The sequence below is a fragment of the Leuresthes tenuis genome, unplaced genomic scaffold, assembly GCF_036924035.1.
Source record: "Leuresthes tenuis unplaced genomic scaffold, fLeuTen1.0.hap1 SCAF_21, whole genome shotgun sequence".
NCBI lineage: Eukaryota > Metazoa > Chordata > Actinopteri > Atheriniformes > Atherinopsidae > Leuresthes > Leuresthes tenuis.
The window spans coordinates 13,418,186-13,444,401 of NW_027325375.1; the positions used below are offsets into that span (position 1 = coordinate 13,418,186).

The window sequence follows — 26,216 nt, forward strand, 5'->3', positions numbered from 1 at the left end:
TTTAGCAGAAATAAAGAGTAAAGGAATTTTTGTAAGAAGCAGGGAGCAGGAAATTGAGGAAGGTGAAAAAGAAAGAAAGTTATAAATAAAAAGGAGTGTATTCAAAATCTAAAAAGAGAAGATGGGTTTTTAACAAAATCCACACAAGAGATGATTGAAACTGTACATACCTTTTATAGTAACATGTACAAAGAGAAACCAGTGCACTTGGAAACATCGGCAGAAATCTTAAAATTCGTTGACAAAACCGTAAAAGAGAATGCACACTTGACACAGAATTTTACTGCTTTAGAGTTAAAAAAATGCCTAACAGGTTTTAAGAGAAGTCGAGCTCCGGGTTTAGACGGGCTTCCTGCAGAATTCTATCTGACCTATTGGGACCTTTTATCATCAGACATTTTAGATGTTTTTAAAGATTTTGAAAAACTCGACCGACTGCCTGACAGTTTTAGAGTGGGAATAGTGACTCTACTTTATAAAAAAAATGATAAGACTGACCTAAAGAATTGGAGGCCCATCACACTTTTAAACTTTGACTGTAAACTTTTTAGCAAGGTTTTAGCGACACGGATGTCCTCTGTTTTAGAGGAGGTAATTCACCCAGACCAAGCTTGTGCCATCTCAGGGAGACAACTCACCGACAGCCTCGTACTGATTCGAGACATCATTGATTACGCTAGAGACAGAAACACCCGGCTTGTCATCTTAAATTTAGACTTTGAAAAAGCATTTGATCGGGTCTCGCATCAATATCTCTTTCAGGTGTTGCAGCCATCGAAAAGGGCCCGATTGTTCCTACTTGGTGAGCTTTGCTTGGTTGAGACGCTTGCCCCCCCCCCCTGCTCCTCGGCTGACCAAGTAGAAACAATCTATTCGATGGCTGCCTTGTCTTTTACTCTGTGCAAAAGACAAGGCAGCCACAAACACCACGGGAACACCGTATTGGGGGAGAATTTCCAACCATAATCTATAAAATACGGTGAAAAAAAATATGTGAATGCCTCATAGAACACTAAAAGCGGAAGTGTTCGGCTGCAAGAAGGTGTGAATGTCCAACTATATTTGGTGAAAAGCAGGTGAAGCAAGGTCTGAATGCCCAACCTTACATCATCAAAAGCGAGATCAGAGGTGTTTGGCTGCAAGAAGGCCATAGTTTGCCAAAAGCGGGTAAGGTGCGAATGACCGACTAAATATCAACAAAAGTGGGGGCGGAGGTCTTCGGATGCAAGTGGGTGTGAATATCCCACCATACAAGTATGGTGGAGAGGAAGCTGTGAATGGCCGACCATAGTAAAAGGCGGGTGAGAGAAGGTGCGAATGTCAAACCATACATAATCAAAACAGGGAGCGGAGGTGTTCTGCTGTAAGAAGGTGTGAATGTCCAACCATAGTTGGTAAAAAGCGGGTAAGAAAAGGTTAAAATACCCGACTGTACACAATCAATAGCGGGAGCGGAGTTGTTCGGCTACTAAAAGGTGTGAAAGTCCGACCATGGTTTGTAAAAAGCAGGTAAGAAAAGGTGCGAATGCCCGACAATGTATGATCAAAAGAGGGAGTGGAGGTTTTCGGCTGCAAGAAGGTCTGAATGTCCAACCATAATTTGTAAAAACCGGGGAAGAAAAGGCTCGAAAGCCCGACTATACACCATCAAAAGTGGGAGCGGAGGTGTTCAGCTGCAAGACGGTCTGAATGTCCATCAATAATTGCTAGAAAACATGAAAGAAAATTTTCGAATATCAAACTGCACATGATCATAAGCGGGAGAGGAGGTGTTCAGCTGCAAGAAGGTGTGAATGTCTACCCATAATTACTGAAAAATGGGTAAGAAAAGGTGCGAATGCCTAACCATACATCATCAAAAGAGGGAGCGGAGGTGTTCCGCTGTAAGACGGTGTGAATGTCCGACCATAGATGGTAAAAAGCGGGTAAGAAAAGGTTAAATTACCCGACTGTACACAATCAAAAGAGGGAGCGGAGTTGTTTAGCTAAGAGAAGGTGTGAAAGTCCGACCTTGGTTTGTAAAAAGCGGGTAAGAAAAGGTTCGTATGCCCGAATATACACCATCAAAAGCGGAAGCGGAGGTGTTCGGCTGCAAGATATTGTGAACGTCCGACCAAAGTTTGTAAAAAGCAGTTAAGAAAAGGTTAGAATATCTAACCAAACATAATCAAAAGCGGGAGCAGAGCTGTTCGACTGGAAGTAGGTGTGAATGTCAGATCATAATTTGCAAAAAGCTGATGAGAAAGGGTGAGAATGCCCGACTATACACCATCAAATGCGGTAGCGGAGTTGTTCGGCTGTGAGTAGGTGTGAATCTCCAACCATAATTGCTGAAAAATGTGTTAGAAAAGGTAAAAATGCCGGTCCATACATAATCAAAATCGGGAGAGGTGGTGTTCAGCTGCAAGAAGGTCTAAATGTCCATCAATAATTGCTAGAAAACATGAAAGAAAATTTTCGAAAATCAAACCACACATGATCATAAGTGGGAGAGGAGGTGTTCAGCTGCAAGAAGGTGTGAATGTCCACCCATAATACCTGAAAAATGGGTAAAAAAAAGGTGCGAATGCCCAACCATACATCATCAAAAGCAGGAGTGCATGTGTTCGGCTACAAGAAGGTGTGAACGTCCAACCAAAGTTTGTAAAAAGCAGTTAAGAAAAGGTTCGAATATCCAACCATACATAATCAAAAGCGGGAGCAGAGCTGTTCAACTGCAAGTAGGTGTGAATGTCAGATCATAATTTGCAAAAAGCTGATGAGAAAGGGTGAGAATGCCCGACTATACACCATCAAATGCGGTAGCGGAGGTGTTCGGCTGTGAGTAGGTGTGAATCTCCAACCATAATTGCTGAAAAATGTGTTAGAAAAGGTAAAAATGCCGGTCCATACATAATCAAAATCGGGAGAGGTGGTGTTCAGCTGCAAGAAGGTCTAAATGTCCATCAATAATTGCTAGAAAACATGAAAGAAAATTTTCGAAAATCAAACCACACATGATCATAAGTGGGAGAGGAGGTGTTCAGCTGCAAGAAGGTGTGAATGTCCACCCATAATACCTGAAAAATGGGTAAAAAAAAGGTGCGAATGCCCAACCATACATCATCAAAAGCAGGAGTGCATGTGTTCGGCTACAAGAAGGTGTGAACGTCCAACCAAAGTTTGTAAAAAGCAGTTAAGAAAAGGTTCGAATATCCAACCATACATAATCAAAAGCGGGAGCAGAGCTGTTCGACTGCAAGTAGGTGTGAATGTCAGATCATAATTTGCAAAAAGCTGATGAGAAAGGGTGAGAATGCCCGACTATACACCATCAAATGCGGGAGCGGAGTTGTTCGGCTGTGAGTAGGTGTGAATCTCCGACCATAATTGCTGAAAAATGTGTTAGAAAAGGTAAGAATGCCGGTCCATACATCATCAAAAGCGAGAGAGGTTGTGTTCGGCTGCAAGTAGGTGTGAATGTCCAGCCATAATTACTCACAAACGGGTAAGAAAAGGTAGTATTGCCAGACCATATATGATCAAAACAGGGAGCGGAGGTGGTTCAGCTGCAAGAAGGTTTGAATGTCCGACTAAAGTTCAAATATATTAACAAAAGCGGGAGGAGAGGTCTTCGGATGAGAGTGGTTGAAAATTTCCAACCATAATGTATAAAATGCGGTGAAAAAAAGGTGTGATAGAACACTAAAAGGTGGAGCGGAAGTGTTCGGCTGCAAGAAGATGTGAATGTCCGACTATATTTGGTGAAAAGCAGGTGAAGCAAGGTCTGAATGCCCAACCTTACATCATCAAAAGCGAGATCAGAGGTGTTTGGCTGCAAGAAGGCCATAGTTTGCCAAAAGCGGGTAAGGTGCGAATGTCCGACTAAATATCAACAAAATTTGGGGCGGAGGTCTTCGGATGCAAGTGGGTGTGAATGTCCGACTATATTTGGTGAAAAGCAGGTGAAGCAAGGTCTGAATGCCCAACCTTACATCATCAAAAGCGAGATCAGAGGTGTTTGGCTGCAAGAAGGCCATAGTTTGCCAAAAGCGGGTAAGGTGCGAATGACCGACTAAATATCAACAAAAGTGGGGGCGGAGGTCTTCGGATGCAGGTGGGTGTGAATATCCCACCATACAAGTATGGTGGAGAGGAAGCTGTGAATGGCCGACCATAGTAAAAGGCGGGTGAGAGAAGGTGCAAATGTCAAACCATACATAATCAAAACAGGGAGCGGAGGTGTTCTGCTGTAAGAAGGTGTGAATGTCCAACCATAGTTGGTAAAAAGCGGGTAAGAAAAGGTTAAAATACCCGACTGTACACAATCAATAGCGGGAGCGGAGTTGTTCGGCTACTAAAAGGTGTGAAAGTCCGACCATGGTTTGTAAAAAGCGGGTAAGAAAAGGTGCAAATGCCCGACAATGTATGATCAAAAGAGGGAGTGGAGGTTTTCGGCTGCAAGAAGGTCTGAATGTCCAACCATAATTTGTAAAAACCGGGGAAGAAAAGGCTCGAAAGCCCGACTATACACCGTCAAAAGTGGGAGCGGAGGTTTTCAGCTGCAAGACGGTCTGAATGTCCATCAATAATTGCTAGAAAACATGAAAGAAAATTTTCGAATATCAAACTGCACATGATCATAAGCGGGAGAGGAGGTGTTCAGCTGCAAGGTGTGAATGTCTACCCATAATTACTGAAAAATGGGTAAGAAAAGGTGCGAATACCTAACCATACATCATCAAAAGAGGGAGCGGAGGTGTTCCGCTATAAGACGGTGTGAATGTCCGACCATAGATGGTAAAAGCGGGTAAGAAAAGGTTAAATTACCCGACTGTACACAATCAAAAGAGGGAGCGGAGTTGTTCAGCTAAGAGAAGGTGTGAAAGTCCGACCTTGGTTTGTAAAAAGCGGGTAAGAAAAAGTTCGTATGCCCGAATATACACCATCAAAAGCGGAAGCGGAGGTGTTCGGCTGCAAGATATTGTGAACGTCCGACCAAAGTTTGTAAAAAGCAGTTAAGAAAAGGTTCGAATATCTAACCAAACATAATCAAAAGCGGGAGCAGAGCTGTTCGACTGGAAGTAGGTGTGAATGTCAGATCATAATTTGCAATAAGCTGATGAGAAAGGGTGAGAATGCCCGACTATACACCATCAAATGCGGTAGCGGAGTTGTTTGGCTGTGAGTAGGTGTGAATATCCAACCATAATTGCTGAAAAATGTGTTAGAAAAGGTAAAAATGCCGGTCCATACATCATCAAAATCGGGAGAGGTGGTGTTCAGCTGCAAGAAGGTCTACATGTCCATCAATAATTGCTAGAAAACATGAAAGAAACTTTTCGAAAATCAAACCGCACATGATCATAAGTGGGATAGGAGGTGTTCAGCTGCAAGGTGTGAATGTCCACCCATAATTCCTGAAAAATGGTAAAAAAAAAGGTGTGAATGCCCAACCATACATCATCAAAAGCAGGAGTGCATGTGTTCGGCTACAAGAAGGTGTGAACGTCCAACCAAAGTTTGTAAAAAGAAGTTAAGAAAAGGTTCGAATATCCAACCAAACATAATCAAAAGCAGGAGCAGAGCTGTTCGACTGCAAGTAGGTGTGAATGTCAGATCATAATTTGCAAAAAGCTGATGAGAAAGGGTGAGAATGCCCGACTATACATCATCAAATGCGGGAGCGGAGTTGTTCGGCTGTGAGTAGGTGTGAATGTCCAGCCATAATTACTCACAAACGGGTAAGAAAAGGTAGTATTGCCAGACCATATATGATCAAAACAGGGAGCGGAGGTGGTTCAGCTGCAAGAAGGTTTGAATGTCCGACTAAAGTTCAAATATATTAAAGAAAGCGGGAGGAGAGGTCTTCGGATGAGAGTGGTTGAAAATTTCCGACCATAATGTATAAAATGCGGTGAAAAAAAAGGTGTGATAGAACACTAAAAGGTGGAGCGGAAGTGTTCGGCTGCAAGAAGGTGTGAATGTCCGACTATATTTGGTGAAAAGCAGGTGAAGCAAGGTCTGAATGCCAAACCTTACATCATCAAATGCGAGATCAGAGGTGTTTGGCTGCAAGAAGGCCATAGTTTGCCAAAAGCGGGTAAGGTGCGAATGTCCGACTAAATATCAAAAAAATTTGGGGCAGAGGTCTTCGGATGCAAGTGGGTGTGAATATCCAACCATACAAGTATGGTGGAGAGGAAGCTGTGAATAGCCGACCATAGTTTGGAAAAAGCGGGTAAGAAAAGGTTTGAATACCCGAACATACACCATCAAAAGAGGGAGCGGAGGTGTTCCGCTGTACGAAGGTGTGAATGTCCGACCATAGTTGGTAAAAAGCGGGTAAGAAAAGGTTAAAATACCCGACTGTACACAATCAATAGCGGGAGCGGATGTGTTCGGCTACAAGAAGGTGTGAAAGTCTGATCATGGTTTGTAAAAAGCGGGTAAGAAAAGGTGCGAATGTCCGACAATGTATGATCATAAGAGAGAGCGGAGGTTTTCGGATACAAGAAGGTTTGAATGTCCCACCATAGTTTGTAAAAAGCGGGTAAGAAAAGGTTCGAATGCCCGACTCTACACCATCAAAAGCGGGAGCAGAGGTGTTCCGCTGTAAGACGGTGTGAATGTCCGACCATAGTTGGTAAAAAGCGGGTAAGAAAAGGTTAAAATACCCGACTGTACACAATCAATAGCAGGAGCGGAGTTGTTCGGCTACAAGAAGGTGTGAAAGTCCGACCATGGTTTGTAAAAACCGGGAAGAAAAGGCTCGAAAGCCCGACTATACACCATCAAAAAGAAGGTTTGAATGTCCATCAATAATTGCTTTAAAACAAGAAAGTAAATTTTCGATTATCAAACCGTACATGATCATAAGCGGGAGAGGAGGTGTTCCGCTGTAAGACGGTGTGAATGTCCGACCATAGTTGGTAAAAAGTGGGTAAGAAAAGGTTAAAATACCCGACTGTACACAATCAATAGCGGGAGCGGAGTTGTTCGGCTACTAAAAGGTGTGAAAGTCCGACCCTGGTTTGTAAAAAGCGGGTAAGAAAAGGTTCGAATGCCCGAACATACACCATCAAAAGAGGGAGCGGAGGTGTTCCGCTGTAAGACGGTGTGAATGTCCGATCATAGTTGGTAAAAAGCGGGTAAGAAAAGGTTAAAATACCCGACTGTACACAATCAAAAGAGGGAGCGGAGTTGTTCAGCTAAGAGAAGGTGTGAAAGTCCGACCATGGTTTGTAAAAAGCGGGTAAGAAAAGGTTCGTATGCCCGAATATACACTATCAAAACCGGAAGTGTAGGTGTTCGGCTGCAAGAAGGTGTGAACGTCCGACCAAAGTTTGTAAAAAAGCAGTTAAGAAAAGGTTCGAATATCTAACCAAACATAATCAAAAGCGGGAGCAGAGCTGTTCGACTGCAAGTAGGTGTGAATGTCAGAGAATAATTTGCAAAAAGCTGATGAGAAAGGGTGAGAAATCCCGACTATACACCATCAAATGCGGTAGCCTAGTTGTTCGGCTGTGAGTAGGTGTGAATCTCCAACCATAATTGCTGAAAAATATGTTAGAAAAGGTAAAAATGCCGGTCCATACATCATCAAAATCGGGAGAGGTGGTGTTCAGCTGCAAGAAGGTCTAAATGTCCATCAATAATTGCTAGAAAACATGAAAGAAAATTTTCGAAAATCAAACCACACATGATCATAAGTGGGAGAGGAGGTGTTCAGCTGCAAGAAGGTGTGAATGTCCACCCATAATACCTGAAAAAATGGTTAAAAAAAAGGTGCGAATGCCCAACCATACATCATCAAAAGCAGGAGTGCATGTGTTCGGCTACAAGAAGGTGTGAACGTCCAACCAAAGTTTGTAAAAAGCAGTTAAGAAAAGGTTCGAATATCCAACCAAACATAATCAAAAGCAGGAGCAGAGCTGTTCGACTGCAAGTAGGTGTGAATGTCAGATCATAATTTGCAAAAAGCTGATGAGAAAGGGTGAGAATGCCCGACTATACACCATCAAATGCGGGAGCGGAGTTGTTCGGCTGTGAGTAGGTGTGAATCTCCGACCATAATTGCTGAAAAATGTGTTAGAAAAGGTAAGAATGCCGGTCCATACATCATCAAAAGCGAGAGAGGTTGTGTTCGGCTGCAAGTAGGTGTGACTGTTCGACTAAAGTTTGTAAAAAGTGGGTAAGACAAGGTGCGAATGCCCGACAATGTATGATCAAAAGCGGGAGCGGAGGTGTTCAGCTGCAAGAAGGTCTACATGTCCATCAATAATTGCTAGAAAACATGAAAGAAACTTTTCGAAAATCAAACCGCACATGATCATAAGTGGGATAGGAGGTGTTCAGCTGCAAGGTGTGAATGTCCACCCATAATTCCTGAAAAATGGGCGAAAAAAAGGTGTGAATGCCCAACCATACATCATCAAAAGCAGGAGAGCATGTGTTCGGCTACAAGAAGGTGTGAACGTCCAACCAAAATATGTAAAAAGCAGTTAAGAAAAGGTTCGAATATCCAACCAAACATAATCAAAAGCGGGAGCAGAGCTTTTCGACTGCAAGTAGGTGTGAATGTCAGATCATAATTTGCAAAAAGCTGATGAGAAAGGGTGAGAATGCCCGACTATACATCATCAAATGCGGGAGCGGAGTTGTTCGGCTGTGAGTAGGTGTGAATCTCCGACCATAATTGCTGAAAAATGTGTTAGAAAAGGTAAAAATGCCGGTCCATACATCATCAAAAGCGAGAGGGGTTGTGTTCGGCTGCAAGTAGGTGTGAATGTCCAGCCATAATTACTCACAAACGGGTAAGAAAAGGTAGTATTGCCAGACCATATATGATCAAAACAGGGAGCGGAGGTGGTTCAGCTGCAAGAAGGTTTGAATGTCCGACTAAAGTTCAAATATATTAAAGAAAGCGGGAGGAGAGGTCTTCGGATGAGAGTGGTTGAAAATTTCCGACCATAATGTATAAAATGCGGTGAAAAAAAGGTGTGATAGAACACTAAAAGGTGGAGCGGAAGTGTTCGGCTGCAAGAAGGTGTGAATGTCCGACTATATTTGGTGAAAAGCAGGTGAAGCAAGGTCTGAATGCCAAACCTTACATCATCAAATGCGAGATCAGAGGTGTTTGGCTGCAAGAAGGCCATAGTTTGCCAAAAGCGGGTAAGGTGCGAATGTCCGAATAAATATCAAAAAAATTTGGGGCAGAGGTCTTCGGATGCAAGTGGGTGTGAATATCCAACCATACAAGTATGGTGGAGAGGAAGCTGTGAATAGCCGACCATAGTTTGGAAAAAGCGGGTAAGAAAAGGTTTGAATACCCGAATATACACCATCAAAAGAGGGAGCGGAGGTGTTCCGCTGTACGAAGGTGTGAATGTCCGACCATAGTTGGTAAAAAGCGGGTAAGAAAAGGTTAAAATACCGGACTGTACACAATCAATAGCGGGAGCGGATGTGTTCGGCTACAAGAAGGTGTGAAATTCCGACCATGGTTTGTAAAATGCGGGTAAGAAAAGGTGCGAATGTCCGACAATGTATGATCAAAAGAGAGAGCGGAGGTTTTCGGATACAAGAAGGTTTGAATGTCCCACCATAGTTTGTAAAAAGCGGGTAAGAAAAGGTTCGAATGCCCGACTATACACCATCAAAAGCGGGAGAGGAGGTGTTCCGCTGTAAGACGGTGTGAATGTCCGATCATAGTTGGTAAAAAGCGGGTAAGAAAAGGTTGAAATACCCGACTGTACACAATCAATAGCGGGAGCGGAGTTGTTCGGCTACTAAAAGGTGTGAAAGTCCAACCCTGGTTTGTAAAAAGCGGGTAAGAAAAGGTTCGAATGCCCGAACATACACCATCAAAAGAGGGAGCGGAGGTGTTCCGCTGTAAGACGGTGTGAATGTCCGATCATAGTTGGTAAAAAGCGGGTAAGAAAAGGTTAAAATACCCGACTGTACACAATCAAAAGAGGGAGCGGAGTTGTTCGGCTACAAGAAGGTGTGAAAGTCCGACCATGGTTTGTAAAAACCGGGAAGAAAAGGCTCGAAAGCCCGACTATACACCATCAAAAAGAAGGTTTGAATGTCCATCAATAATTGCTTTAAAACAAGAAAGTAAATTTTCGAATATCAAACCGTACATGATCATAAGCGGGAGAGGAGGTGTTCCGCTGTAAGACGGTGTGAATGTCCGACCATAGTTGGTAAAAAGCGGGTAAGAAAAGGTTAAAATACCCGACTGTACACAATCAATAGCGGGAGCGGAGTTGTTCGGCTACTAAAAGGTGTGAAAGTCCGACCATGGTTTGTAAAAAGCGGGTAAGAAAAGGTTCGTATGCCCGAATATACACTATCAAAACCGGAAGTGTAGGTGTTCGGCTGCAAGAAGGTGTGAACGTCCGACCAAAGTTTGTAAAAAAGCAGTTAAGAAAAGGTTCGAATATCTAACCAAACATAATCAAAAGCGGGAGCAGAGCTGTTCGACTGCAAGTAGGTGTGAATGTCAGAGAATAATTTGCAAAAAGCTGATGAGAAAGGGTGAGAAATCCCGACTATACACCATCAAATGCGGTAGCGGAGTTGTTCGGCTGTGAGTAGGTGTGATTCTCCAACCATAATTGCTGAAAAATGTGTTAGAAAAGGTAAGAATGCCGGTCCATACATCATCAAAAGCGGGAGAGGTGGTGTTCGGCTGCAAGTAGGTGTGAATGTCCATTAATAATTGCTTTAAAACATGAAAGAAAATTTTCGAATATCAAACCTTACATGATCATTAGCGGGAGAGGAGGTGTTCAGCTGCAAGAAGATGTGAATATCCATCTATAATTACTGAAAAATGGGTAGGAAAAGATGCGAATGTCCAACCATAAATCATCAAAAGCAGGAGTGGAGTTGTTCAGCTACAAGAAGGTATGAAAGTCCAACCATGGTTTGTAAAAAGCGGGTAAGAGAAGGTTCGAATACCCGAATATATACCATCAAAAGCGGAAGCGGGGGTGTTCGGCTGCAAGAAGGTGTGAACGTCCGACAAAAGTTTTTAAAAAGCAGTTAAGAAAAGGTTTGAATATCCAACCGAACATAATCAAAAGCGGGAGCAGAGCTGTTCGACTGCAAGTAGGTGTGAATGTCAGATCATAATTGCTGAAAAATGTGATAGAAAAGACTAGAATGCCGGACAATACATCATCAAAAGCGGGAGAGGTGGTTTTTCGGCTGCAAGTAGGTGTGAATGTCCAGCCATAATTACTCACAAACGGGGGAAGAAAAGGTAGTATTTCCAGACCACACATGATCAAAACAGGGAATGGAGGTGGTTCAGCTGCAAGGTGTGAATGTCTGACTAAAGTTTGTAAAAACCGTGTAAGACAAGGGGCGAATGCCCGACAATGTATGATCAAAAGAGGGAGCGGAGGTTTTCGGCTGCAAGGTCTGAATGTCCAACCATAATTTGTAAAAATCGGGGAAGAAAAGGCTCGAAAGCCCGACTATACACCATCAAAAGCGGGAGCAGAGGTGTTCAGGTGCAAGAAGGTCTGAATGTCCGACCAATAATTACTGAAAAATGGGTAAGAAAAGGTGCGAATGCCAAATCATACATCATCAAAAGCAGGAGCGGATGTGTTCGGCTACAAGAAGGTTTGAATGTCCAACCATAGTAAGTAATAGGTGGGTAAGAAAAGGCTCGAATGCCCGACTATACACCATCAAAAGCGGAAGCGGAGGTGTTCGGCTGCAAGACGGTGTGAACGTCCGACCAAAGTTTGTAAAAAGCATTAAGAAAATGTTCGAATATCCAACCAAACATAATCAAAAGCGGGAGCAGAGCTGTTCGACTTCAAGTAGGTGTGAATATCAGATCATAATTTGCAAAAAGCTGATGAGAAAGGGTGAGAATGCCCGACTATACACTATCAAATGTGGGAGCGGAGGTGTTCGTCTGTGAGTAGGTGTGAATGTCCGACCATAATTGCTGAAAAATGTGTTAGAAAAGGTAAGAAGGCCGGACCATATATCATCAAAAGCGGGAGAGGTTGTGTTCGGCTGCAAGAAGGTGTGAATGTCCAGCCATAATTACTCACAAACGGGTAAGAAAAGGTACTATTGCCAGACCATATATGATCAAAACAGGGAGCGGAGGTGGTTCAGCTGCAAGAAGGTTTGAATGTCCGACTAAAGTTTGTAAAAAGCGGGTAAGACAAGGTGTGAATGCCCGACAATGTATGATCAAAAGAGGAGCGGAGGTTTTCGGCTGCAAGAAGGTCTGAATGTCCACCCATAATTACTGAAAAATGGGTAAGAAAAGGTGCGAAAGCCCAACCGCACATGATCATAAGTGGATGAGAAGGTGTTCGACTGCAAGTAGGTGTGAATGTAATCAATGTCTAGATAGATTTCAACAAAAAACAACGTTGTACTTTGCAGTAAAAGAAAGTGCAAATCAAAAGTTTTAGGAATCCGAGAATAAGCTTATTTTCATGAGTTCTGCACGATTTCGGATTTTATGTATAAAATGAATTTCTTCATGCAAACTAAGTTAACACTGCTTTGTCCTTCATATGTACCCATTTCTACATATATTTCAAGCATAAACTTCCTCATATTACCCTGAATGAGAAAGAGCCACACTTGTGATTAAGCCATACCTCCCTTTTGAGGAGTTCTGCATGATTTGGGATTTTATCTATAAAATTAATTCCTTCACTCAAACTATGTTAAAACGGCTTTTACCTTCATATATATCAATGTGTCGATAGATTTAAACAAAAAAACAACGTACTTTGCAATAAAAGAAAGAGCAAATCAAAAGTTTTAGGAATCCGAGAATAAGCTTATTTTCATGAGTTCTGCACGATTTCGGATTTTATGTATAAAATGAATTCATTCACTCAAACCAAGTTAAAACTGCTTTTTCCTTCATATTTATCAATGTCTAGATCGACTTCAACAAAGAACAACATTGTATTTTGCAGTAGAAGAAAGAGCAAAACTGAAGGATCAGGAATCCGAGAATAAGCTTCTTTTCATACGTTCTGCATGATTTGGGATTTTATGTATAAAATGAATTCATTCACTCAAACTAAGTTAACACTGCTTTGTCCTTCATATGTACCCATTTCTACATATATTTCAAGCATAAACTTCCTCATACTACCCTGAATGAGAAAGAACCACACTTGTTATTAAGCCATACGCCCCTTTTGAGGAGTTCTGCATGATTTGGGATTTTATCTATAAAATGAATTCCTTCACTCAAACTATGTTAAAACGGCTTTTACCTTCATATTTATCAATGTCTCGATATATTTAAACAAAAAAAAACAACGTTGTACTTTGCAGTAAAAGAAAGAGCCAATCAAAAGTTTTAGGAATCCGAGAATAAGCTTATTTTCATGAGTTCTGCACGATTTCGGATTTTATGTATAAAATGAATTGCTTTGCTCAAACCAAGTTAAAACTGCTTTTTCCTTCATATTTATCAATGTCTAGATCGACTTCAACAAAGAACAACATTGTATTTTGCAGTAGAAGAAAGAGCAACACTGAAGGATCAGGAATCCGAGAATAAGCTTATTTTCTTATGGGCAAGTGGGAACTACTTTGTCCTTCATATTAATCAATGTGTAGATGGATTTCAACTTCTTCTACTGCAAAGTCCAATGTTTTTCTTTGTTGAAGTCGATCTAGACATTGATGAATATGGAAGGACAAAGCAGTTTTAACTTGGTTTGAGCAAAGCAATTCATTTTATAGCAAAATCCGAAATCGTGCAGAACTCATGAAAGCAGGCTTATACTCGGATTCCTGAAACTTTAGATTTGCTCTTTCTTTTACTGCAAAGTACAACGTTGTTTTTTTGTTTAAATATTTCTAGACATGGTAAATATGAAGGACAAATCAGTTTTAACATAGTTTGAGTGAAGTAATGCATTTTATAAGCAAAATCCCAAATCATGCAGAACTCACGAAATGCTTTTTCTCGCTTTTCACTGCTTTTTACAAACTTTGGTCGGACGTTCACACCTTCTTGCATCCGAACACCTCCGCTTCCGCTTTTGATGATGTATATTCGGGCATTTGAACCTTTTTTTACCCGCTTTTTACAAACCATTGTCGGACTTTCACACCTTCTTGCAGCCGAACACCACCTCTCCCGCTTTTGATGATGTATGGTCCAGTATTCTTACCTTTTCTAACACATTTTTCAGCAATTATGGTCGGACATTCACACCTACTCACAGCTGGACACCTCCGCTCCCGCTTTTGATCATACAATGTCGGGACATCGCTCCTTGTCTTACCAGCTTTTTACAAACTTTAGTCGAACATTCACACCTTCTTGCAGCTGAACACCTCCGCTCCCGCTTTTGATGATGTATAGTCGGGCTTTCGAGCCTTTTCTTACCCAGTTTTTACAAATTATGGTTGGACATTCAGACCTTGCAGCCGAACACCTCCGCTCTCTCTTTTGATCATACATTGTTTGGCATTCGCACCTTGTCTTACCCGCTTTTTACAAACTATAGTCAGACATTAACACCTTGCAGCTGAACCTCCGCTCCCTGTTTTGATCATGTATGGTCTGGCAATACTACCTTTTCTTCCCCCGTTTGTGAGTAATTATGGCTGGACATTCACACTTACTTGCAGTCGAACAGCTCTGCTCCCGCTTTTGATTATGTTTGGTTGGATATTCGAACCTTTTCTTAACTGCTTTTTACAAACCATGGTCGGACTTTCACACCTTCTTGTAGCCGAACAACTCCGCTCCCGCTATTGATTGTGTACAGTCGGGTATTTTAACCTTTTCTTACCCGCTTTTTACCAACTATGGTCGGACATTCACACCGTCTTACAGCGGAACACCTCCGCACCCGCTTTTTATGGTGTATAGTCGGGCATTCGAACCTTTTCTTACCCGCTTTTTACAAACTTTGGTAGGACATTCAAACCTTCGTGTATCCGAAAACCTCCGCTCTCTCTTTTGATCATACATTGTCGGACATTTGCACCTCTTCTTACCCGCTTTTTACAAACCATGGTCGGACTGTCACACCTTCTTGTAGCCGAACACATCCGCTCCCGCTATTGATTGTGTACAGTCGGGTATTTTAACCTTTTCTTACCCGCTTTTTACCAAGTATGGTCGGACATTCACACCTTCGTACAGCGGAACACCTCCGCTCCCTCTTTTGATGGTGTATGTTCGGGCATTCAAACCTTTTCTTACCCGCTTTTTCCAACCTATGGTCGGCTATTCACAGCTTCCTCTCCACCATACTTGTATGGTGGGATATTCACACCCACTTGCATCCGAAGACCTCTGCCCCAAATTTTGTTGATATTTAGTCGGACATTCGCACCTTACCCGCTTTTGGCAAACTATGGCCTTCTTGCAGCCTAACAACTCTGATCTTGCTTTTGATGATGTAAGGTTTGGCATTCAGACCTTGCTTCACCTGCTTTTCACCAAATATAGTCGGACATTCACACCTTCTTGCAGCCGAACACTTCCGCTCCACCTTTTAGTGTTCTATCACACCTTTTTTTTCACCGCATTTTATACATTATGGTTGGAAATTTTCAACCACTTTCATCCGAAGACCTCTCCTCCCGCTTTTGTTAATATATTTGAACTTTAGTTTGACATTCAAACCTTCTTGCAGCTGAACCACCTCCGCTCCCTGTTTTGATCATATATGGTCTGGCAATACTACCTTTTCTTACCCGTTTGTGAGTAATTATGGCTGGACATTCACACCTACTTGCAGCCGAACACAACCCCTCTCGCTTTTGATGATGTATGGACCGGCATTTTTACCTTTTCTAACACATTTTTCAGCAATTATGGTCGGAGATTCACACCTACTCACAGCCGAACAACTCCGCTCCCGCATTTGATGATGTATAGTCGGGCATTCTCACCCTTGCTCATCAGCTTTTTGCAAATTATGATCTGACATTCACACCTACTTGCAGTCGAACAGCTCTGCTCCCGCTTTTGATTATGTTTGGTTGGATATTCAAACCTTTTCTTAACTTCTTTTTACATATTTTGGTTGGACGTTCACACCTTCTTGTAGCCGAACACTTCCACTCCTGCTTTTGATGATGTATGGTTGGGCATTCACACCTTTTTTTTGCCCATTTTTCAGGAATTATGGGTGGACATTCACACCTTGCAGCTGAACACCTCCTATCCCACTTATGATCATGTGCGGTTTGATTTTCGAAAAGTTTCTTTCATGTTTTCTAGCAATTATTGATGGACATGTAGACCTTCTTGCAGCTGAACACCTCCGCTCCCGCTTTTGATCATACATTGTCAGGCATTCGCACCTTGTCTTACCCACTTTTTACAAACTTTAGTCGAACAGTCACACCTTTTTGCAGCCGAACACCACCTCTACCGCTTTTGATGATGTATGGTCCAGCATTCTTACCTTTTCTAACACATTCTTCAGCAATTATGGTCGGACATTCACACCTACTCAGAGCCGAACACCTCCGCTCCCGCATTTGATGGTCTATAGTCGGGCATTCTACAGCGGAAAAGACTCATTCTTATGTTTGGTTAGATATTCAAACCTTTTCTGAACTGCTTTTTACAAACTTTGGTCGGACGTTCACAATATCTTGCAGCCGAACACCTCCGCTTCCGCTTTTGATGGTGTATATTCGGGCATACGAACCTTTTCTTACCCGCTTTTTACAAACCAGGGTCGGACTTTCACACCTTCTCTTAGCTGAACAACTCCGCTCCCTCTTTTAATTGTGTACAGTCGGGTAATTTAACCTTTTCTTACCCGCTTTTTACCATCTATGGTCGGACATTCACACCGTCTTACAGCGGAACACCTCCGCTCCCTCTTTTGATGATGTATGGTTAGGCATTCGCACCTTTTCTTACCCATTTTTCAGTAATTATGGGTAGACATTCACACCTTCTTGCAGCTGAACACCTCCTCTCCTGCTTATGATCATGTGCAGTTTGATATTTCAAAATTCTCTTTCATGTTTTCTAGCAATTATTGATGGACATTCAGACCGTCTTGAAGCTGAACACCGTCTTGAAGCTGAACACCTCCGCTCCCACTTTTGATGGTGTATAGTCGGGCTTTCGAGCCTTTTCTTCCCCGATTTTTACAAATTATGGATGGACATTCAGACCTTCTTTCAGCCGAAAACCTCCGCTCCCTTTTTTGATCATACATTGTCAGGCAATCGCACCTTTTCTTACCCGCTTTTTACAATTCATGGTCGGACTTTCACACCTTTTAGTAGTGGAACAATTTTGCTCCCGCTATTGATTGTGTACAATCGGGTATTTTAACCTTTTCTTACCTGCTTTTTGCCAACTATGGTCGGACATTCACACCTTCTTACAGCGGAACACCTCCACTCCCTCCTTTGATGGTGTATGTTCGGGCATTCGAACCTTTTCTTACCCGCTTTTTACAAACTATGGTCAGACATTCACACCTTCTTGCAGCCGAACACTTCCGCTCTACCTTTTAGTGTTCTATGGGGTATTCACACCTTTTTTTGCACCACATTTTATAGATTATGGTTGTAAATTCTCACCCACTCGTATCCGAAGACCTCTCCTCCTGCTTTGGTTAATATATAGTCGGGCATTCGAACCTTTTCTTACCCGCTTTTTACAAATTATGGTCGAACATTCACACCTACTTGCAGACGAACACCTCCGCTCCCACTTTTGATGGTGTATAGTCGGGCTTTCGAGCCTTTTCTTCCCCGGTTTTTACAAATTATGGTTGGACATTCAGACCTTGCAGCCGAAAACCTCCGCTCCCTCTTTTAATCATACATTGTCAGGCATTCGCACCTACTTGCAGCCGAATACTTCCGCTCCACCTTTTAGTGATGTATGGTTGGCATTTGCACCTTTTCTTACCGTTTCTTACCCTACTGATTGCTTAAGATGAAGTGGTTTTTTCTCAAACTACAAAATTTTTTTAATTGTTGAAACTTGATTTGAAGTGGATAAATAAGGAGGACAAACAGTTTTAAATCAGGCTGATAGAAGGAATTAATTTTATAGCAAAATCTGTATTTCGTCATATGTCGAGAGATGCTTATTGCTGAAGAAGTTCTTTCTCATTCTACAAAGTACAACGTTGTTTATCGTTGAAACTTGATTAGACATGAATAAATATGAAGGACAAAGCAGTCTTAACTTGGTTAGAGTTAAGGAATTCGTTTTATAGGAGAATCCGAATTCGTGCAGTGCATTTTCGGATTCCTGAAGAATGAGTCTGGTTCTTTCTCATAATACAAAGTTTGTTGTTTATTGTTGAAACTTCATCAGAAGTGAAGAAATAAATGAATGCCTATCAACAAATGTGGGATCTAAACTCTAGTGCTTCCTCTAAAATAATTTCCTTTCTCAATTCAGAAATGTGTGTGTGTAAGTCACAACACCCGTGACACCAAAACGGCTTTCTTTTCTCTCTTTTCTCTACACTCTGCACTGTGAGCACACACACCAAATCAGAAAGGCTTTTTTCTCTCTTTTCTACATTATGGACTGTGGGGACACAAAACCGCTCTCTCTTTTTTTTTTTGATTGTGTGCCAGGGCGTTGTCTCACGTATTAGATTATGCTTACGATACGAATGGGTTTATCAGTCACATCAGAATCCATACATACTGATCCTCCCGTAATAAAATGGTCGGATCTTATCAAACACACTTTGTTTCTTGTGACAATCAAGTCAGCGAAACAGCGTATACACGTCAAGACACTGAATCAAGTTTGCCACAAGAACTCATAAGTTTGGCAGTATTGCTCTGCCGTCAGCAATCATACACCCATTTTATTTTCGTGAGACATGTGCAGGCACCTGTTCATCTACTGTTCTATCACTATGAATTAGTTTATCTATTATCAATAAGGATACTTCTACAACTACTATCAAAGTATGTCCAGACTTCTTATGTTGTCAGTTGCTATATATGAATAAGTGGGTAGCTACTGACAAGCATTAAGCATGTCACACAGCCCAAACATATAACATTTCAGGACACACCACACAGTTAACAACCACAGTGAAGTGTCAAAGCCCAAACATGTAACATTCAACAGGACACTTACACAACACATTCAAATCAAACAGTCAGACAACATACAAGAACATATACCCCAGCCGGCATTGCTCCCTGCCTATTTTCCTACAGCTCACTATGTGTGCGCACACCTTTATTCACAAACTCTTCAACTTATACTCTTTTACCAAAGCGTCTCAACCAAGCAAAGCTCACCATGGGGAAGGTGGCTATGCCAACTAGCCTGATGCCCTGCTCCCGCAGTGACGGATAATCGTACTCTGATTTCTCTTCATAACGTACAAGTCTTTCGCCTTTTACTAAAGACTTCTGTGGAGAGCAGCACTAATGAGTTGTTTCTATTTTTGGCAGGCTTTACCTTTGCGGGTGAAGCCCTTTCTGTCTGTGCAAAAGAAATCTTGTTACTGTGCAGAGTGACTTCTCTGAGTAGAGTCGCCTTACTTGTTGCGACTGTGCCGATGTTCGAAGCTGGAGTGCAAAGTTGTTGCTTGAATGGTGCTTGCTGGAGCGTGCGGGAGTGCAAAGTTATACCATTTAAAAGGGCTGAAGAGTGCTCAGTGCAGCAGGTGGGCGGAGGTGCAAAGTGACACTCTGGCCACCTATGGCCATAAAAAGAACAGGGGTGTTAGCGGACAAGTGCGCATTGTGCCAGGAAGGGCCCTCGGACGTGAACCAGTGGACAGTTGTCGCTTCTCTGCCTTTTGGCTAAGATCAAGTGTAGTATCTGTTCTTATCAGTTTAATATCTGATATGTCCTCTCTACGAGGACTACATATTAAATGGATTTTTAGCAATAGGAGTTGAAAAATTAGCTTGCTCCGTTCACTCCAAGCATTGACCCCGTACTGCAGTGCCGCTGGGAACGGTGCGCTCTTCTCTACTCTTGTGAAAAAGCAAACAGCGGTGCAGGATGCAAGTTTCAGGGAGCCCAAGATGAAACTTTATTTTAGTCTGCTGAGAAAAGAGAGTGAATGCGAAGTAGACTTTAACACAGCTCTGGGAGCGAGCCGAGTGCGGGCTAACCGGGAGAATTGCTTGAAAGAAACGCCATACCAAATGAGCGGTCAGAACAAAGCCTCAATACGGTGTTCCCGTTGTGTTTTTGTTGCTGCCGCTGTTTGCTTTTTCACAAGAGCGCACCTGTTGAGGGGGGGCCTGGGGGGGCCTGGGTGATGGTGGGTCTCAGGCCCGGGCTGCTGCGACTGGTGTGACCGGGTGGTTTGTTTGTTTGTTTTTTGTTGTTGTTTGTTTGTTTTTTGTAGAGGTCCTCCGGAGTGGGGTTGGGTTGAGTGGGTTGGGGCGGGATGGGTACCTTCTGGGGGTACAGTAGCTCCCAGAATATGGTCGCTGCAGGCCCCGTGCCTGGTGGACATCAGGCCCTCCTGTCCTGTGTTGGCTCCCTGGTAGCGGGGATGCCTATTGCAGCCAGTCCCTGGCTGCCCCCAGTGTATATCCCCATACCCCTCTCCCTTCTGGCTCCTGTACACAGCACACACTCACACATGAAGGGTTTTGGGGGCGTGTGTGTTCGGTGGGGTGTAGTGGACTCTGCAGTAGTTGCCCTCTGCAGTTCCCACCCCTGTTTTAATTACACCTTAGACATTACTACTTATCAAACACACTCACACACACACATTAGGTCTTGGGGGGTGGTTACACTGAGTGGCATCTGGTGGGCGGGGCTCTTTGGGTATGTAGGCTGCCCAGAGGGCCACGCTCCTAGTTCTACAAGTTTGGCTGCCCCTCAATTTTAATTGCTCACTATTAGAAAATATTGAAGAGCCAGAAGGGTGAGGGGAGGGGTCTTCTTCGCACACCCCTGCTTCCTGGTTGCTGCTCGGGGCGGGAGGGGCCAGGAGGATTAATTAATTGTTCTGCTGGTTTGGGGTCTGTGGTGGCTGGGGGGCTGCTGGCCCCCTGGTGTGCCCGCTGCACTACACCCCAGCGGAGTCGAGGGAGGGAGGACGTGTGGATGTATGGGACATGAAAGTGTGTGTGGTAATGATTGGGCCTGGATCTTGGACTTGCTGTCGCCTGGCCTGCCTGTGCTTCTCCCGATGGGGGGGGGGGGGCGTGGCCTCTCTCCGCTGCTCGCGACTTCACCCACCTGTGGGCACGTCTTGACTCCCAGGGCACTTGGCCAGGGGTGCTGGGGCAGGCACTGACCCACTGTGTGGCTGTCTGGGGCGCTTGGCCCTCCTGGGTATTGGGTGGGGCCTCTGCCGGGGGGTTTGGGGGCGCTCGGGCTCCTGGGGCCCGGATCCAGTGCACGGCCCATGTCTGGGCGGCTGGGGCCTGGCGACGTCGGTGGGCTGTTGCCCCTGGCTCCCGGAAGGCCTCTGCCCTATGCTTATGGGGGCTCTTTCCGGGGGCTTCCTCTGCAGTCTTCTGGGTGGATACGTGGTTGCCCCTGCGGTGGGCTTCCTGGGTTCTGTGCTCTGTGGGGGCTGCTGGTGGCCTGGGTCTTGTGGCCCTCTCTGCCTGCTTCTGATTGCTTGGGGGGGCTGTGGATTGTGGCCCTGTACGCTTATACACTCATAACTAAGCACGGTTATCATGTAGGTCCTGTGCCATGGGTGTTCCATGTTCTCACACACACACAACCACATTCATTAGTCCAGTAGCATGGTCGCTAAGCAGTTGATGTATTATCATGTCGTCTCAGGTCATCTATATCCACAGCTGTGTTGTATGCGATGTATGTTCTGTTTTTCTCTTCTTTCCTCTTCTTCTTCTTCTTCTTTCCTTGTCCCCCGGTCCGGTTCAGTTCTATTACATGTCATATATTGTAAACAGAAATAAATATATTTATTATATATATAAAAATCATATTTACCATGTCTTGAAAGATTTAAACAAAAAAACCAACGTTGTACTTTGCAGTAAAAGAAATAGCAAATCTAAAGTTTCAGGAATCCGAGAATAAGCTTACTTTCATGAGTTCTTCACGATTTCGGATTTTGCTATCAAATGAATTCCTTCACTCAAACTAAATTAAAACTGCTAAACCGCTAATCTGTTACATGTAAGGCAGATGTCAAAATTTCCGACCATAATGTATAAAATGCGGTGAAAAAAAGGTGTGATAGAACACTAAAAGGTGGAGCGGAAGTGTTCGGCTGCAAGAAGGTGTGAATGTCCGACTATATTTGGTGAAAAGCAGGTGAAGCAAGGTCTGAATGCCAAACCTTACATCATCAAATGCGAGATCAGAGGTGTTTGGCTGCAAGAAGGCCATAGTTTGCCAAAAGCGGGTAAGGTGCGAATGTCCGACTAAATATCAAAAAAATTTGGGGCAGAGGTCTTCGGATGCAAGTGGGTGTGAATATCCAACCATACAAGTATGGTGGAGAGGAACCTGTGAATAGCCGACCATAGTTTGGAAAAAGCGGGTAAGAAAAGGTTTGAATACCCGAACATAAACCATCAAAAGAGGGAGCGGAGGTTTTCGGATACAAGACGGTTTGAATGTCCCACCATAGTTTGTAAAAAGCGGGTAAGAAAAGGTTCGAATGCCCGACTATACACCATCAAAAGCGGGAGCAGAGGTGTTCCGCTGTAAGACGGTGTGAATGTCCGACCATAGTTGGTAAAAAGCGGGTAAGAAAAGGTTAAAATACCCGACTGTACACAATCAATAGCAGGAGCGGAGTTGTTCGGCTACAAGAAGGTGTGAAAGTCCGACCATGGTTTGTAAAAACCGGGAAGAAAAGGCTCGAAAGCCCGACTATACACCATCAAAAAGAAGGTTTGAATGTCCATCAATAATTGCTTTAAAACAAGAAAGTAAATTTTCGAATATCAAACCGTACATGATCATAAGCGGGAGAGGAGGTGTTCCGCTGTAAGACGGTGTGAATGTCCGACCATAGTTGGTAAAAAGCGGGTAAGAAAAGGTTAAAATACCCGACTGTACACAATCAATAGCGGGAGCGGAGTTGTTCGGCTACTAAAAGGTGTGAAAGTCCGACCCTGGTTTGTAAAAAGCGGGTAAGAAAAGGTTCGAATGCCCGAACATACACCATCAAAAGAGGGAGCGGAGGTGTTCCGCTGTAAGACGGTGTGAATGTCCGATCATAGTTGGTAAAAAGCGGGTAAGAAAAGCTTAAAATACCCGACTGTACACAATCAAAAGAGGGAGCGGAGTTGTTCAGCTAAGAGAAGGGGTGAAAGTCCGACCATGGTTTGTAAAAAGCGGGTAAGAAAAGGTTCGTATGCCCGAATATACACTATCAAAACCGGAAGTGTAGGTGTTTGGCTGCAAGAAGGTGTGAACGTCCGACCAAAGTTTGTAAAAAAGCAGTTAAGAAAAGGTTCGAATATCTAACCAAACATAATCAAAAGCGGGAGCAGAGCTGTTCAACTGCAAGTAGGTGTGAATGTCAGAGAATAATTTGCAAAAAGCTGATGAGAAAGGGTGAGAAATCCCGACCATACACCATCAAATTAGGTAGCCTAGTTGTTCGGCTGTGAGTAGGTGTGAATCTCCAACCACAATTGCTGAAAAATGTGTTAGAAAAGGTAAAAATGCCGGTCCATACATCATCAAAATCGGGAGAGCTGGTGTTCAGCTGCAAGAAGGTCTAAATGTCCATCAATAATTGCTAGAAAACATGAAAGAAAATTTTCAAAAATCAAACCACACATGATCATAAGTGGGAGAGGAGGTGTTCAGCTGCAAGAAGGTGTGAATGTCCACCCATAATACCTGAAAAATGGGTAAAAAAAAGGTGCGAATGCCAAACCATACATCATCAAAAGCAGGAGTGTATGTGTTCGGCTACAAGAAGGTGTGAACGTCCAACCAAAGTTTGTAAAAAGCAGTTAAGAAAAGGTTCGAATATCCAACCAAACATAATCAAAAGCAGGAGCAGAGCTGTTCGACTGCAAGTAGGTGTGAATGTCAGATCATAATTTGCAAAAAGCTGATGAGAAAGGGTGAGAATGCCCGACTATACACCATCAAATGCGGGAGCGGAGTTGTTCGGCTGTGAGTAGGTGTGAATCTCCGACCATAATTGCTGAAAAATGTGTTAGAAAAGGTAAGAATGCCGGTCCATACATCATCAAAAGCGAGAGAGGTTGTGTTCGGCTGCAAGTAGGTGTGACTGTTCGACTAAAGTTTGTAAAAAGTGGGTAAGACAAGGTGCGAATGCCTGACAATGTATGATCAAAAGCGGGAGCGGAGGTGTTCAGCTGCAAGAAGGTCTACATGTCCATCAATAATTGCTAGAAAACATGAAAGAAACTTTTCGAAAATCAAACCGCACATGATCATAAGTGGGATAGGAGGTGTTCAGCTGCAAGGTGTGAATGTCCACCCATAATTCCTGAAAAATGGGCAAAAAAAAGGTGTGAATGCCCAACCATACATCATCAAAAGCAGGAGTGGAAGTGTTCGGCTACAAGAAGGTGTGAACGTCCAACCAAAATATGTAAAAAGCAGTTAAGAAAAGGTTCGAATATCTAACCAAATATAATCAAAAGCGGGAGCAGAGCTGTTCGACTGCAATTAGGTGTGAATTTCAGAGAATAATTTGCAAAAAGCTGATGAGAAAGGGTGAGAATGCCCGACTATACATCATCAAATGCGGGAGCGGAGTTGTTCGGCTGTGAGTAGGTGTGAATCTCCGACCATAATTGCTGAAAAATGTGTTAGAAAAGGTAAAAATGCCGGTCCATACATCATCAAAAGCGAGAGGGGTTGTGTTCGGCTGCAAGTAGGTGTGAATGTCCAGCCATAATTACTCACAAACGGGTAAGAAAAGGTAGTATTGCCAGACCATATATGATCAAAACAGGGAGCGGAGGTGGTTCAGCTGCAAGTGGGTTCTAATGTCCGACTAAAGTTCAAATATATTAAAGAAAGCGGGAGGAGAGGTCGTCGGATGAGAGTGGTTGAAAATTTCCGACCATAATGTATAAAATGCGGTGAAAAAAAGGTGTGATAGAACACTAAAAGGTGGAGCGGAAGTGTTCGGCTGCAAGAAGGTGTGAATGTCCGACTATATTTGGTGAAAAGCAGGTGAAGCAAGGTCTGAATGCCCAACCTTACATCATCAAATGCGAGATCAGAGGTGTTTGGCTGCAAGAAGGCCATAGTTTGCCAAAAGCGAATGTGCGAATGTCCGACTAAATATCAAAAAAATTTGGGGCAGAGGTCTTCGGATGCAAGTGGGTGTGAATATCCAACCATACAAGTATGGTGGAGAGGAAGCTGTGAATAGCCGACCATAGTTTGGAAAAAGCGGGTAAGAAAAGGTTTGAATACCCGAACATACACCATCAAAAGAGGGAGCGGAGGTGTTCCGCTGTACGAAGGTGTGAATGTCCGACCATAGTTGGTAAAAAGCGGGTAAGAAAAGGTTAAAATACCCGACTGTACACAATCAATAGCGGGAGCGGATGTGTTCGGCTACAAGAAGATGTGAAAGTCCGACCATGGTTTGTAAAAAGCGGGTAAGAAAAGGTGCGAATGTCCGACAATGTATGATCAAAAGAGAGAGCGGAGGTTTTGGGATACAAGAATGTTTGAATGTCCCACCATAGTTTGTAAAAAGCGGGTAAGAAAAGGTTCGAATGCCCGACTATACACCATCAAAAGCGGGAGCGGAGGTGTTCTGCTGTACGAAGGTGTGAATGTCCGACCATAGTTGGTAAAAAGCGGGTAAGAAAAGGTTAAAATACCCGACTGTACAAAATCAATAGCGGAGCGGAGTTGTTCGGCTACAAGAAGGTGTGAAAGTCCGACCATGGTTTGTAAAAACCGGGAAGAAAAGGCTCGAAAGCCCGAGTATACACCATCAAAAGTGGGAGCGGAGGTGTTCAGCTGCAAGACGGTCTGAATGTCCATCAATAATTGCTTTAAAACAAGAAAGTAAATTTTCGAATATCAAACCGCACATGATCATAAGCGGGAGAGGAGGTGTTCGGCTGCAAGAAGGTGTGAATGTCCACCCATAATTCATGAAAAATGGGAAAAAAAAAAGGTGCGAATGCCTAACAATACATTATCAAAAGCAGGTGTGAATGTCAGATCATAATTTGTAAAAAGCTGATGAGAAAGGGTGAGAATGCCCGACTATACACCATCAAATGCGGGAGCGGAGGTGTTCGGCTCTGAGTAGGTGTGAATGTCCGAC

At 43.3% G+C, this 26,216-nt stretch overlaps 2 non-coding genes across 2 annotated transcripts; both read left to right on the forward strand.

Moving 5' to 3' along the window:
• The first annotated feature begins 19,329 nt into the window (after positions 1–19,329).
• LOC140280706 (U5 spliceosomal RNA) lies at positions 19,330–19,443 on the forward strand. Its single transcript, XR_011909638.1, has one exon. It is a non-coding gene; the product is annotated as a U5 spliceosomal RNA (small nuclear RNA).
• Positions 19,444–19,759: 316 nt separating this feature from the next.
• On the forward strand, positions 19,760–19,950 carry LOC140280803 (U2 spliceosomal RNA). The gene has a single exon (XR_011909722.1). It is a non-coding gene; the product is annotated as a U2 spliceosomal RNA (small nuclear RNA).
• The last annotated feature ends 6,266 nt before the right edge of the window (positions 19,951–26,216 follow it).